Source organism: Kogia breviceps, chromosome 5 (assembly GCF_026419965.1).
Source record: "Kogia breviceps isolate mKogBre1 chromosome 5, mKogBre1 haplotype 1, whole genome shotgun sequence".
Taxonomy (NCBI): Eukaryota; Metazoa; Chordata; class Mammalia; order Artiodactyla; family Physeteridae; genus Kogia; species Kogia breviceps.
This window is the reverse complement of record NC_081314.1, coordinates 104,335,236-104,352,221: the sequence shown is the minus strand read 5'-3', so window position 1 is coordinate 104,352,221 and position 16,986 is coordinate 104,335,236.

The following is a 16,986-nucleotide window of genomic DNA, read 5'->3' as shown; positions in this document are numbered from 1 at the left end:
CTCAGCTTATATGATGTTTTTTCAGGGATGCTTTTCCTGACTAGTCTCTATTACATGCTGTGACAGCCTAGGGGAGTTAGGAGGAAAAATTCCTTCCTGGTACAAGGTAATTCTCCTTTCAAGTATGGCAAATTTGAGGGGATGATTAGATATCATGGAAATATCCCACAGATATCAGTTGGGTGATTAAGGCTGCAAATGAAAATCTGGGAGCCAACTGCATCCAGCTGTGAATCATTAATTTTGAAGGGAGAAGAAATGCTCAGAGATGGAACTTCAGAAAATGCTTATGATGAGATAGAAAGTAACAGTTTTAAGAATGAAAGAATGTTTAATCTTTCAAATATTTTAGAGAGGTCAAGGAGAACAAAGGTCCAAGAAAGATAACTGGACTTGATGGACAGGTCACTGGGGAGTGTGATTATTACAAAATAATGGGAATGAAAAATCCAGGTTGCAGACAATTAAAGGGAGTTAATGAAAACAGTAGGTGTAGAAGCTTTTTTAAGTTTGGTGCTAAAAATTAAGAGAAATGAGAAAGGAACTAAAGAGTTGACAGTGAGGTCAATTAAGGTTTTCCAAAATAGGGCAGAAATATGCAGTTTCAGGAAAAAACACCTTTTATAGTGGCAAAGTCGGAAGTCAGTTGAATTTTTTGACCACTACTTTTTAGAAATACTATCTCCTTGGCTTTTACTATTGTACATTATTATCCTCTCTTCCTTTCCCTCTTGCTATCTCTACTTCCTTTCTTTTTTCCTCCCTCTCTTCCTACCCCTAGACTTGTACTCTCCAGTAGGTAGGGACTAAGCAGGTAGCTATTGAGTACTTGAACTATGTATAGTCCAGATTATGATGTGCTATAAGTAGAAACACACCAGATTTTGAAGACTTAGTATGAAAAAGTAATGTAAAATATCTTATTAATAATTTTATATTGATTACGTGTTGAAATATTTTATATTCTGTTAAATAAGATATTTATTTTTAAAATTAAATTTGTTTCTTTTTACTATCTTTAATGTATTGAAGTTACTAGAAAATTCTCTATCACATATGTAACTCATGTTATATTTCTATTGGACAGCATTACTCTAGGCTTTCTTACCTATCTCTTCTCTCTAGGTTTCAGAAACCACCTCTAGACAATTGACTCATAAATATACATCTTCTCATAAACTTATGTTCAGACTTCTCCTCTGAACCTCAAACCCTTGTATTCAATTGCCAATTAAACACCTTTTTCTAGAAGTCTCAAAGGCACCTCTTACTAAGTATATGTGAAATCAAACTTATCTCCTGCTCTCCTCTTTCCCCAAACCTGATCCTCTTTCAGGGTTATCTCTCTCAGTGGGTCATCATCATTCTGTTGCATTAGCCAGAATTTTAGATCCTTTGTCTTTAAACCCTACATTCAATCTATCACTAAATCCTGCTCACTCTACATTCTAAAGAATTCTCTAAGTTCTCCATTCCACTCATCACCACCACCTGATCCATGCTACCATAATCTTTTTCCTGGACAGTTTCAATAGTTTGTCCATATCCAGTTTTGCCAGCTTCCAATCTATTTTTCATGCTTCATCCAGAAAGTTATAAGATCTAAATCTGATCATGTCAACCTTCTTTATAAGAAATTCCCATGGATTCTTATTGCTGTTAGAATAAAGACCCAAATTCTTTTTTTTTTTTTTTTCTTTTTGTGCTAGGTGGGCCACTCACTGTTGTGGCCTCTCCCGTTGAGGGGCACAAGCTCCGGATGCGCAGGCCCAGCGGCCATGGCTCACGGGCCCAGCCGCTCCGTGGCATGTGGGATCTTCCCGGACCGGGGCACGAACCCGTGTCCCCTGCATCGGCAGGCGGATTCTCAACCACTGCGCCACCAGGGAAGCCCCCAAATTCTTAATGTTGTTTACAATACCCCCGTATTATCTATACCCTGCCCACCTCTCCACCCTCCCTTAGATCATTTTCCCCCTAACTCTCTCTGCCTCACTGATTTTCTTTCAGTGCCTTGAAATTGTCATGTATCCTCCAGAAATAGGGCCTTTGTATATGTTATCCTCACAACTCACCCATCCACCTTTCCCTGAAAATTCTGTTTACCAAATTTCAGTTCAGTCATCACTTCTTTAGGAAATCTTTCTGTCACCTCCTCCCTACCTCAAGTAATAATGACAGTGGTGGTGGTGGTAGTGATAGCATTTAGTATTTATTGAACACTTACTACAACCTAGGCTCTCTTCTGGTGTTTTACACATAATTCACTAAGTCTTCTAAAATACCTTTTAGTCTCAATTTTCAGAGTATAATCTATTATAATATCCATATTCTAATGAGGAACTTGACGCACAGAGAGGTTAAGTAATTTTCCCACTATCAGCTATAAAGTGGCATAGCCAAGATTCAAAATTAGATCCTGTTTTCAAAACCCACAGGGTTAACTACTACATTATTTGCGTTTTCAGACTAGGCTAAAACTCTCTATTTTAAGTCTTATATCTCCAATCATCTTGCCTTCATAATAGCAAAGTTGTAATTTTCAATTCATCTGGGTGATTATTTGGTTAATGTCTGTCTCCTATCACTTCTTCCCAATTCTATAAGGTGAGGGGAGGCAGATACCACATCTGCTTTTGTTTATCTCTTAACCTTAGTGCTGAGTATTGTGGTTGACATGGAGTAGACACACAATATATGTGAATAAAATGATACAAAATAGTTGTAAGTATATATGAAAGAAGAAAGGAAGGAAGATAGGGGAGGGAAAGGGGGAGGGAGGGAGGGGGAAAGAAAAAGAAAGCAAGTTCCATGTCTCCAGTTATGGATTATTCCATTGAGCACAGCTCAGTATACCACTTTATACCTCTTAATTTCTACATGTGTCTTAGGAAGTCTTCTGACTATAAGAACAAATTCAGAGATGCTGTCTGTTATGTACTAAATGACTTTAGAATTTCTACTGAGTAATTACTTGATTATGAATAGCTGAGTCATTCAATATTTATTTCAGGCAGAGGATGTCAAAACCAGATCAAGCACTGAGTAATCCACATATAACATAATTATGAGAATGAAGTTTGCTAATACACCCTACACTCCAGCCAGTCTGGGAACTGCTTTCCATTCCTCCAACACTTCAAGAGATTTCATGCCTCTGATACGTAACTTAGCATTCCCTTTCCAACCTTCTCTGCTGAGAAAATGTCTACATATCTTTCAAGGCCAGGGTCAAATGTCCTCTCCTGAGTAATCCATAATAAAATACCCCCAACTGTTTTGGGTGTGTGTGTGTGTGTGTGTGTGTGTGTGTGTGTGTGTGTATTTCTTATAGAGATAGTGAGCCTAATTGTAGAATATTTTAATATGAATTCTCTGTTAAAGATGTGGCTCTATTCTTGTGGTTAATGTTGGGAGCTTCCCTTAAGGGTTGGGCATTCCTAATGTCAATCTCAAGGGGAAGAACTAAGTCCTCAGACAAAATAACAGAAGGGGGGCTCCTATCTCTCACATTCTTAGAAATAGATCTAGTGGAGTTTAGCCATGCCTAAACTTCCAGGCAACTGGGAAAAGACAAAATCTGCCTGTCAGAGGTAGACTTAGAGATAGGTAAGGAGGCCTTGCTACAGGGAACCCTAAGGACAGGATGACTGACCCACTTATATAAACCAGATTATCAAGATCAGCAGCATTCAGATGATTTCAACACCTTGATGTGTCACAATCAGTTATGAGATGCATCACAATTAATCCATTTCTAATAATAAACTACCATAGTTTAATATGATTTTATATATATATGTGTATATATATATAAATTAGAGTGGATTCCATATTATCTCAATAATATCTTCCTCATTCCTTTACATTATAATATACTACCTTGAGTGGGAGAAATGCATGGGTATCATAGCTAGCCAATGAGCAATTATTCATTACCTGACAAAGCCCACAGGAGTGTATCACGCAGTCAACATCATTTGCCAACTTGCTTTCTCAGTAGAGAGAAAGGTTTGAGTACTACTCCTCTAGTTGCATATTACTACATTTTGTTTCCAGCGGTTATCTCTAAGTCTAGTCAGGGCATGTACGAATGATCCCTCTTAATCTTCTCTTTGCTACAGGAAATCACTTGGGCCAGAGTGATTGGGAGAGCAATGCCTTTTTGGCAGCCAATGCCATGGTTTTGGCAGTAGTGGTGACTACTTCCCCAGGGGGGAATATGAGAATCTGGGAAAAGGTTTTGAGGATGTGTTTTGCCCCTCCCACATGGAGATTTGCTCTCTACTGCCGAACTAGAATGTTATTTTATTATGAAAAAGACAGTTTTGTTCCAGAAAGCATTTTTAACACCCCCAGACAAATTAAGTCATTCCCATCTCTTCTCCCATAGTTCCAAACGTATGATTATACTATAGATTCTATCACCTTGCATTCTAATTATTTGTTTACATGACTGCCTCTCTAGGGCATTGAGAAGTTACTGTAAACAGGGATTGAGACTTAACACAGCTTTGAATTACTGTTGCTTATTAGCACTGTGCTTGGCATTGTAATAAGCACTGGCAACTCTTTTTTTTTCTTTTTAGCTTCGCCACATGGATCTGGTTCCCTGGCCAGGGACCAAACCCAGGTCCTCAGTAGTGAAAGCACCGAGTCTTAACCACTGGACCACCAGGGAATTGCCACACTGTCAACTCTTGAACAAGGGGTCAGACCTTATCAGAAGAGGAAACCAAAATTCATCACATTAAATTTGGGGTCTTTTTTGTTGTCTTAGGGTTTTTTAATAACAGTCTTAAAGTCACCTTTATTCCACAGCTTTAATCTTAACATGATACATGAGGGGCACCCAAACACTTGTTTATTAATTTATCATTTATGCCATGTCAACATGCAAAATATAGCATAGAGAATAAAGCAATGAGTCACACAGAGAATTGTTTTTCTGAAACTCAGATTTGATAGAGTCAGTCCCTTGACAAATTTATTCAGGTCCTACTAAATAGAATTCAAGCTCCTTGATTTGGCATTCTGACCTCATCTTTTTTAGGATACCTCCTGTAATTTCTACACCATTGAATTCTATACCCACCAGGCATTTTGTATGGTAGATAATCTGGTCTAATCTAAACTAGAGAGTACCAGAGGGCTCTCTCCCAGTCACCCTTCTCTGTCTTCCCACTCTCCCTAAATGATCTCACTCAGTTCCAAGACTTGAAATATATATGCTGATGACTCCTAATCTCCAGCCTTGTCTTTTATATTCAATTACCTGTTTGACATCTCCACTTAGATAACTGATAAGCTTTTCAAACATAACATGGATAAAATAAAACTCATATTTCTAGCTCCATTATCCCGCCTAGAATATTTCTCCTGAAGTCTCCTTCAACTCAATAAATGCTGCTATGTTCTCCTCAGATGCTCAAGGCAAAAAATCCAGGCATTTCCCCCGCTTGCTCTTTTTACCTCCCCCCCCCCAAATAGAAATCATTAGCAAATCCTGCTGACTCATCCTCCCAAACATAACCCAAATCCATCTACATTCCTCCATGTCCACTGCTATCAGCCTAATTCTGAACTACTACAGTGTCCTTTTAGCTGGTCTCCCCACTTTCATCCTTACCCTTAATGATCCATTTTCTGAAAAAATGTGAATACGGTAATGCCATTTCTCTGCTTTAAAAAACTCTGGTTTGGTGGGTATAATGATGGTCCCCCCAAAGTTGTCCAGCTACAGTAATCAGAAATTGTAAGTATGTTATGTTACACAACAAAGGTGAATTACATACTCCTGGATCATCCAGGTGGGCCCAATGTAATTTTTTAAATGGTGGAAACAGAAGCAGAGGAGTCAGAATCAGAGTAGTACAATGTGAGAAAGATTAAACCGGCCATTTCAGGCTTTGAAGATGGATGGGAGCCATGAGCCAAGGAATGCAGACAGACCCTAGAAGCTGAAAAAGGCAAGGAAATGGATTCTCCCCTACAGCTTCCAGGAAGGATGTCGACACCTTAATTTTAGCCCAGTGAGAATCATTTCTGATTTCTAACCTCCAGAATTGTGAAAGAATAAAAATATGTGTTGTTTCAAGCTACTGAGTTTGTGGCAATTTGTTAGAGCAACAATAGGAAATCAATACACCTTCCCAAGGATTCTCACTGAGCTGAAAATAAAACATAAACTCCATACTCTGCATTACAAACTCGGGAAGATCAACTCTTCAATCCCATCACCAACCACTTTCCCCTGCCTTTTATGGGTTCCTCAAACATGCAAAACTTATAGCTGCCTTAAGGAATTTTCACTATAGCGTCTGTACCTAACATGCTCATCTCTAAACTGCCATAGCTGGTTTCCTTCTACTCATGTCTCAGCTTGACTGTTCACCTTTCCTATAGACCTTTTCCAATCATCTGATCTAAAGTAACTCCCAGTTATTCCTTATCGCACTATTCCATTTTACCCACAGCACAGCCCTTACTAATTTTTGCTATTTTTCTTATTTATGTAATTATTTATGTTTGCTTCCCCAGTCTCCTCTATTAGAATGTAAGCTCCACGAGAACAGAATCTATAACTGTGATGATAAGGAGTTGTTGGTTTGCAAACTGGCCTCTTTACACAGAGGGTAAGGAGAGACCAAAGAAAGAGGCAAACAACTCTAGATTAGTAGGTGGTAGTTTTAATAAGCAAGAGAACTTATATATGAGGTTTGTCTTGGGCAGTTGATTGCAAGACAAGTAGATCTCCACACCCACCCACCAGAATCTTAAAAGTTTATGTAGAGGCCTTAAATGTTTTCAGTCACATATACCATCTGGATGGTCTCAACAGCACCTTGCTCTCTCAAGGCTGCATCCTTGGAACAGCTTCCACAGTGGGAATAGTGGGCAAGAAGTACATTCTAAGGGTGGGGAGGGGGCAATTACCCAACTGTCCAGGTCCAGGTTTCAGGTCAACCAGTGGTCACATCCTCTGGCTGACTCCTCTGACAATAGTAGGCACTATAAAGTATTTATTGCATGAATGTGCAAAGAAATGATGCAAGAAATGGCAGCTGTTTTGTGGTACTGAACATAAGGACTTTTCAAAATGTTTAAGTAAGCCTAAAAATTGTTATATATTTGTAAGAAAATTAAAATAACAAGAAATGAGCTACATGATCCTTTTCACTGACTCCATGAATCTTTGGCTGAGCTCACATTGTTTCATGGGTAGGAGGTGAACTAGAAGCAACATTCATCATTCTTCCACAGTTCCTTTGGTAAAGCCTCGTTCCAGGAAATCTTAACAAACTCTCATTATAGGAGAAAGTTTCCCTACAGTGCTACTTTAGCACAGACTTGGCCCTGCATCGTCATAGTAACGTGGCCCTCACCTGAAATAATCATATTGCTCTAGAATTGAATTATGAGGGAAGGGATTTACTTCTGCTTTGTTTTTTGCTGTATCTTCAGGGTACATCTCAGAAATATGCTTAATCCTGATACAAGTGAGGTTGTAATCAAACTGGGGGAACAAAACTTATACCCATGAAATGCCAGAGGACCATACAAGGCAAATATTGAGACTTGAGAAGGTGTTACATGGGTAATAAGAGCCTGGGAGGAGGGAAGAAGACAGATGAACTTGTCCTGGGTAGACCTTGGATTGACCATTAAGGAAGGGGTAGGATTTGGATAGATGGAGGAAAATGGTGAGGGTAATATAGATAAGGCAAAATGCACCACATGAAGAATGACAGTGACTTATTCAGAAAGCCATGGCTTAGGGATGATAAATGGTAGTGCAAAGTACAAGAAGATAAAGTGAATTCAAATGATGTAGATTAGGAAAATCAAGATATGCAATTAACCAAACAAATTGTGACTTGTGATTGATGGGCAATAGGGATTCATTGCACTATAAATGATGAGAAAGTCCTAATAAGGGAATATTTTGAGTAAAGAAATATCTCCAGAAGGTGCTTCTGGATTTGCAAGGAACATTTAATGGTTATTTTTTTAATTATTATTATTAAAAAATTTAAAGGTTACTTCTAGTAACTAAGGTATAAGATTAAAGACATTATGAATGTAACTTCAAAGGAATATTCTAGAAATTGTATATTGACTTTAAAAAGAGGTGGGAAAGGTGCTACTTTAAGAGCTCTGCTCACACAACCTCTCCTCTGAGTCAATAAACCCTAGTCAGTTCCCACTTCCTCTATGAGGCTACAGTAATCAAGACAGTATGGTATTGGCACAAGAACAGACAAATAGATCAACGTATAGAAGAGAAAGACCAGAAATAGACCCACATAAACATGATCGTAAGATCATTGACAATGGAGCAAAAACAATGCAATGGAGCCGAGACTGTCATTTCAACAAATGCTGCTGGAACAACTGAACATGCAAAACAAAACAAACAAACAAAAAAGTCTAACATACCTTACACCCTTCGCAAAAATTAACTCAAAATGTATCGTATGACAGTCTCTAGGTCCATCTACGTCTCTACAAATGACCCAATTTCGTCCCTTGTTATGGTTGAGTACTATTCCATTGTATATATGTACCACATCTTCTTTATCCTTTCCTCTGTTGATGGACATTTAGGTTGCTTCCATGTCCTGACTATTGTAAATAGTGCTGCTATGAACATTGGGGTGCATGACTCTTTTTGAATTATGGTTTTCTCTGGGTATATGCCCAGCAGTGGGATTGCTGGGTTATACAGTAGTTCTTTTTTTAGTTTTTTAAGGAAACTCCATACTGTTTTCCATAGTGGCTCTATCAAGTTACACTACCACCAACAGTACATGAGGGTTCCCTTTTCTTCACACCCTCTTCAGCATTTATTGTTTGTAGATTTTTTGGTGATACAGAGTGAAGTAAGTCAGAAAGAGAAAAACAAATATCGTATATTAATGCGTATATGTGGATTCTAGAAAAATGGTATAGATGATCCCTTTTTCAAAGCAGAAATAGAGACACAGACATAGAGAACAAATGTATGGACACCAAGGGGGAAGGGGGGTGGGAGGAACTGAGAGATTGGGATTGACACATATACACTATTGATACTATGTATAAAATAGATAACTAATGAGAACATACTGTATAGCACAGGGAGCCCTACTTAATGCACTGTGGTGACCTGAGTGGGAAGGAAGTCCAAAAGGAGGGGATAAATGTATATGTGTGGCTGATTCATTTTGCTGTACAGTAGAAACTAACATAACTTTGTAAAGCAACTATATTCCAATAAAAATTAATTTTAAAAAATGTATTGCAGACGTAAAGGAAAAATGCAGTATTATAAAATTCCTAGAAGACACCAAGAGAAAATCTAGATGACTCTGGGATTGACAATGAGTTTTAAGATACAAGAGCAAAGCCATGATACATAAAAGAAAGAATTGATAAGCTGGACTTCAATAAAGTTAAAATTTTCTGCTTGCAAAAGACACTGCCAAGAGAATGAAAAGACAAGCCACAAATCAGGAGAAAATATTTGCATAAGACACATCTGATAAAGGACTGTTATCCAAAATATAGAAAGAACCCTTAAAACTCAACAATAAGAAAACAAACAACCAGATTAAAAAAGAGGCCAAAGACAATAACAGACACCTCTACAAAGAATATATACAGGGCTTCCCTGGTGGCGCAGTGGTTGAGGATCCGCCTGCCAATGCAGGGGACGCGGGTTCATGCCCTGGTCCGGGATGATCCCACATGCCACGGAGCAGCTGGGCCGGTGAGCCATGGCCGCTGAGCCTGTGCGTCCTGAGCCCGTGCTCCGCAACGGGAGAGGTCACAACAGTGAGAGGCCCGTGTACCTCACAAAAAAAAAAAAAAAAAAAGAATATGTACAGATGATGAATAAGCCTATGAAGAGGTGCTCATAGCCATCAGCAAAATGCAAATTAAAACAATGAGACACCATTACACACCCAGTAGAATGGTCAAAATCTGAAATAATGACACCACCAAATGCTGGCAAAGATGTGGAGCAACAGGAACTCTCATTCATTCCTGGTAGAAGTGGAAAATTGTACAGCCACTTTGGAAGACAGTTAGGGAGTTTCTTACAAAACTATTCTTATATCATTCAGCAATCTCACTCCTTGGTATTTACCCTAAGGAGTTGAAAACTTATGTCCACACAAAAATCTGTGTATGTTTATAGCAGCTTTATTCATAATTGCCATAACTTGGAAGCAACCAAGTTACCCTTCAGTAGGTGAATGTATAAATTGTTGTATGTCTAGACAATTAAATATTACTCAGAAATGAGCTTTCAAAGCCATGAAAAGATGTGGAGGAAACTTTCACGCATTTTATTAAGTGAAGGAAGCCAATCTGAAAAAGCTATGTACTGTGTGATTCTAAATGTATAGCATTCTGGAAAAGGCATAAAACTATTGAGATAGTAAAAAAGATCAGTGATTGTCAGGGGTTGGGGGAAAAGATGGATGAATAGCAAGAACATAGAGGATTATTAGGACAGTGAAAATATTCTGTATGATACTATAATGGTGGATACTTGTCACTATCAAGGTATCCAAAACCATAGAATATATAACACCAAGAGTGAACTCTAATGTAAACTATAGACTTTGGGTGATAATGATGTGTCAACCAATGTAATAAATGTACCACTCTGGTGGGGATGTTGATAATGGAGAAGGCTATGCATATGTGGGAACAAGGGGTATATAGAAAATCTCTGTACTTTCTGCTCGATTTTCCTGTGAACCTAAAGCTGTTCTAATAAATAATGTCTATTAAATATAAGCAAAAAATCAAACACACAGTCTGTAGCTCACACAAGAATCTTCTTATCTCAGCTCTGCCTAACCAAGTGCTCTGTGATTTACCAGTTACTAGCAAAGATCAGTCTCATTTTATCCCTTCAAAGTCTTCATATGATTTCTGGTTTCTGCTGCTGTTTTGCATCTATACTCATTATGATGCTGAGCTGAAAAAGTTCAGATTATTTTATGGTATAAATTCTCCCATGTGGCCTCTTCTCATCTCCTCTGTAAAATAACAAATACATGACAATTCCAATTTTTACCTAAAACTGACTGTAAAGAAGTCTCTTGCTTGTTTTTCTATCTGTTTCCATTTCCCATTTGTCTCTGGACAAAATCAGAAGGCTTTTTCTTTCATTTTAATTTTTTCCAAAAGTTGTCCTTGCATTTGGCCCACCTATTTTTGAGGTTTATAATATGTGAAGCCCTAAGGTAGATCCTGGGTGGAAATAAAAATTAAATAAGACCTAATGTTGACTTGAAAGGATAAAATTTGTTCTCAAGAAGCAAAGCTATTTCAGGTTAACCCTTGTGAAATGTTTTTGTAGGACAAAAATTGATAGAATATTGACAATGTCATGGTTCATTCCAATATATATTCACAAATAATTCCAATAGTGGCATGACCATCAAGCATCTTTTCTTTTACCCAGAATCTCATTAAAATATCCATGAGTCATCCCATAAGCAGAGTGGCCCTCAGCCTTTGCCCACTATCTTGGCAGGTACTTCATGCAAACTTTAATTTCTGCCTCTGACACTTTTCTTTAGAGGGGCCCAAATTCACTATAGGGGCCAGATCAGGAATGAAAAATATATATTCTTCCCCTTATGCCAAACTTATCTCTCTCAAAACTAATTGTCACAGGTTAGATTTCCAGAGAAATAGTCTGTTCAATGGAGTTCTGTGTGCTGGATGTTTATTAGAGAGTGCCCTGGGGGTCAACTCTTGTGGAAGAAAGAGTTTTAAAAGATTTGTCAGGGCTTCCCTGGTGGCGCAGTGGTTGAGGGTCCGCCTGCCGATGCAGGGGACGCGGGTTCGTGCCCCAGTCCGGGAGGATCCCGCATGCTGCGGAGCGGCTGGGCCCGTGAGCCATGGCCGCTGAGCCTGCTCATCCGGAGCCTGTGCTCTGCAGCGGGAGAGGCCACAGCAGTGAGAGGCCCGTGTACCACAAAAAAAAAAAAAAAAAAAAGATTTGTCAGGGGGAGAGACCCAATATAATACAGACCCCTGATAACATGGGCCAACCCCCAAATACCCTAGAGCTAAAAGAGTTCAGAGTTCTCAAGAGAAAATAAGTATAGGAAAAAACAAACAAAAACAAACAAACAAAAAAAACTTTAAAGAAAGGAACAAATCAGGTAACAAAAGAAAATTTCAAAAAAATTATAATTCATGGCAAATTAAAAAGGTATGGCATCCAAAGTACAAGAACAGAAGGTATTTAAAAGAAATTCAATTTTTTGTATTCATTCAGAATACAAAAGGATCATGAAAAATATAAATTACAATAGCAGAAATTTTTAAAAGTCAACTGAGTTAAAAGATAAAGCTGACCTAATATTTTAGAAAGTGGAACAAAATGATTGAAAATTAAAGAAAAAAAGACCAGCAGTTTATATTCAGGAGCTCCAACATTCAAATAATCAGTTATCATTATCCTATCAAATAATAAGAAAAAATTATCATAGAAATAATTCCTTCTTGGAAAATATTTATGTATTAATAAATACAAGAGGAATTCCCAGGATGATTGTGAAGTAAAATCTTAAGACAAAAGAAAACAATGATTAAAACTGGAGTAGAGTGACAGAGAGCTCCAGAGAAGTGTTTTGTTTTAAATATTTAATGTCCCTGCTGGCCATTCTGATGTCCTCTTTGGAAAAAAAAAAAATGCCTATTTAGTTCTTCAGCCTATTTTAAAATCAGATTGTTTGGTTTTTGTTACTAAGTTTTACAAGTTCTTTATATATTTTAGATATTAAGCCCTTACTGGATATATGGTTTGCAAAAATGTTTTCCCATTCTGTTGTTTGTCTTTTCATTTTGTTAATTGTTTCTTTCATGTGCAGAAGCTTTTAAAGAGATGCTCAACATCACTGATCATTCAGGGAAATGCAAATCAAAACCACAGAGAGATACCACCTCACATCTGTTGGAATGGCTGTCAGCAAGAACACAGGAGACAACAGGTGCTGGCATGAATGTAGTGAAAAGGGAACCCTTTTACATTGTTGATAGAAATGTAAATTGGTCCAACCAATTTAAAACAATTATGGAAAACAATATGAAAGTTCCTCAAAAAATTAAAAGTAGATTTACCAACCTAGCAATTCCACTTCTGCGTATATATCCAAAGGGAATGAAAACAGGATTTTGACGAGATACCTGCACTGCAATGCAAAGTTTATTACAGCTTTATTCACAATAGCCAAGATATGGAAACAACCCAAATGCCCATCAACAGATGAATGGATAAAAAAAGATGTGGTACATATACACAATGGATTCCATTGTCATAAGAAAGGAAGATATCCTGCCATTTGCAACAATATGGATGGACCTTGAGTACATTATGCTAAGTGAGATAAGTCAGACAGAGAAAGACAAATACTGTATATTATCACTTATATGCAGAAGCCCCAAAAAAATCAATCTTGTAAAAAACAGAGAGTAAGATGGTGGTTACCAGGGGATTGGCGTGGGAGTGGGGGGCAGTGATGGTGTTTAAGGCCACAGACTTGTAACAAATAGAGATCTAATGCACATAGAGACCTAATGCACAGTATAATGAATATAGACAATAATATTGTAGTATAATTATGTAATGTGATAAATATTGTAACAATGGCAATTATATTACAATATATAAATATACTGAAGTAACACACTATACATCTTAAACTTACACGATGTTACATGTCAATTTAATAAAAAAGTTAAAATTAATTAGTTGATTTTACTTCTGGCAAACAATTTTGTGTCAAAATGGTAGAAAAAAAGGCCTTATGGGGCTTCCCTGGTGGTGCAGTGGTTGAGAGTCCTCCTGCCAATGTAGGGGACACGGGTTCGTGCCCGGGTCCGGGAAGATCCCACATGCCACAGAGCGGCTGGGCCCGTGAGCCGTGGCCGCTGATCCGGAGCCTGTGCTCCACGCACGATGGGAGAGGCCACAACAGTGAGAGGCCTGAGTACCGCAAAAAAAAAAAAAGGCCTTATTAACCTAAGGGGAAATTTTTTGAATAAGAAAAAGGTGATATCATAGTACATTACATGGCATAGCTATGAGCAATAAATACATATCCATATGAATAGAAATAATGACTACTGATTTAACCAAAATGGTGATTTAACTTTATTGAGAGGGTAAGGGAAGTGAAAGAGTATTCTCTGAGGAGGGCTGTTGTATAGTGAGAGAGCTGTATAGTGAGAGAGCTATATACTCCTCTACAGAAACAACTATAACTAAGAAACTATAAAATAGCAGTATAAGCACATCACTTAGAAATATAAAAGTGAATTCAGAAAAAAAGTTAGGAGAGTTGAAAATGGTTGAGGGTTGGAGAGGGCACAAATTGGGGTGAAGGTACAGATGCTATTTTTCATTTTAAGCCATTTAAAATTATCTGACTCACAAAATTCTGCAAATTACTCTGATAAAGAAGAAGGATACGTTAGTTCCAAACATTTGAAATTCCAAGGTTTTTTCAGTCTCTGTGTCCCATTTGCAGCAACATGGATGGAACTAGAGATTATCAAACTAAGTGAAGTAAGCCAGAAAAAGAAAGACAAATACTACATGCTATCGCTAACATGTGGAATCTAAAATATGACACAAAAGAACTTATCTACAAAACAGAAACAGACTCACAGACATAGAGAACAGACTTACAGTTGCCAAGTGGGAAGGAATGTGGGGGAAGGATGGATTGGGAATTTGGGACTAGGAGAAGCAAACTATTATATATAGAATGGATAAACAACAAGGTCCTACTGTATAGCACGGGGAACTTTATTCAATATCCTGTGATAAACCATAATGCAAAAGAATATGAAAAAGAATGTATATACATACAACTGAATCACTTTTCTGTACAGCAGAAATTAACACAGCACTGTAAATCAACTATACACCATAAATGCCAAGGCAGGACCTAAAGGAAAGGTGCATATTAATTGCTGCATACAAGGAATGAGAGAATTGTTGGCCAAAGGTGAAAAATGAGCCTTTAGGCATCTAAAAATGGTAAGACTTTGAAAAATGCCAGAGCAGGCCTAGATAAGAAGCAGAGCTGGCCTGATGCAGCTACAGGTCCTAAAAGATATTTGTAACCGTGGGGTATATTGGGCCCCTGTGGAGACAAAACTTCTTTACCATCTCACCGTGACTTATGCTCCGGTTATTTATTGTTGCATGGTCCCAAAACTCAATTACTTAAAGCAAAAAAAATCACTATATTATCATCTGTCATGGTTTGGGGGGTTGACTGTGCTCATCTAGGCAAGTTCTGCTTTTTTTTTTTTTTTTTTTTTTTTTTTTGGGGTACGCAGGCCTCTCACTGTTGTAGCCTCTCTCGTTGCGGAGCACAGGCTCCGGATGCGTAGGCTCAGTGGCCGTGGCTCACGGGCCCAGCCGCTCTGCGGCATGTGGGATCTTCCCGGACCGGGGCACGAACCCGCGTCCCCTGCATCGGCAGGCAGACTCTCAACCACTGCGCCACCAGGGAAGCCCCTAGGCAAGTTCTTGCTCAATATTTATCACCTAGTTGTAGTTACATGGTGGCTGGACCTGGAGTCATCTCAAAGGCTCCTTCGCTTGTATGACTGGCCATTGATACTGGCTGTCAGATGGGACCTAAGCCAACATGTGGCCTCTCCTTGTGATCTGGTGCTAAAAATTGAATTTCGGGAACTAGGATCTTTACAGAAGTAATCAAGTTAAAATGAGGTTATTCAGATGGACCCTAATCCAATATGACTAGTGTCCTTTATAAAAAGGGGACACAGAGACAGATATGCAGAGGGAAGACAATACAGAGAGACACAGGAAGAATGCCTTATGAAGATGGAGGATTGGAGTGATACACCTAAGTCAGGAATGTCAAGGAGTGCTAGCAAAACACCAGGAGATAGAAAGAGGCAAGGAATGATTCTGGCAGGAGTGTTGCCCTGCCAACACCTTGATTACAAACTTCCAGCCTCCAGATCTGTTAGATGATAAAATTCTGTTGTTTTAAGGTACATTTCTGTGGTACTTTGTTATGGCAGTGCCAGGAAACAAATACACCTGGGTTTCCTTACAGCATGGCTACTGTAGGCAGTCACTACATTTTACTCTCATTTAAGGAGAGGAAACATAGAACTGTTGATGGGAAGAGTGTCAACACCACACTGTAAGAAGAGATTGTGGGGCTTCCCTGGTGGTGCAGTGGTTAAGAAGCCGCCTGCCAATGCAAGGGACACAGGTTCAAGCCCTGGCCCGGGAAGATCCCACATGCCACTGGGCAACTAAGCCCGTGCACCTCAACTACTGAGCCTGTGTTCTAGAGCCCATGCGCCACAACTACTGAGCCCACGTGCCACAACTACTGAAGCCTGCACGCCTAGAGCCCGTGCTCCACAACAAGAAGCCACGACAATGAAAAGTCCGTACACCGCAACGAAGAGTAGCCCCCGCTCACCGCAACTAGAGGAAGCCTGCGCACAGCAACGAAGACCCAACGCGGCCAAAAATAAATAAATTTATTTTTTTTAAGAAAAGAAGAAGAAGAAGAAGAGCTTGTGGACTGAGATATACTGTGTTGGCCAGCACAATTTACACAAGTTACAAGAATTAAGAAAGATGGTAAGGCAGGGCTGAGGGTACCTCAGGGGCTGAGTTTGAAGGGAGAATGTTAAGGACAGCTTAGCTCACTTATTCCTCATAAAATTTGTTTTCCCCCAGGTAATGTTAAGAGGGCTGTTGTGAAACAAAGAACAAAGCAGTGAACTCCAAGGGAATTCAGATTTTCAGATTTAGAGCTCCTCAGATGTCCCCTAACTCCCATGCTCCCAATAAGCCAAAATACTATGAGAGAGATACAATTACCCCCATGTGACAGGTAAGAAAATGAAGTGCAGTATGGCCGAGTCATTTGCTTGGGGTCCCACAGTAGTATTTGTGTTCTGAACACC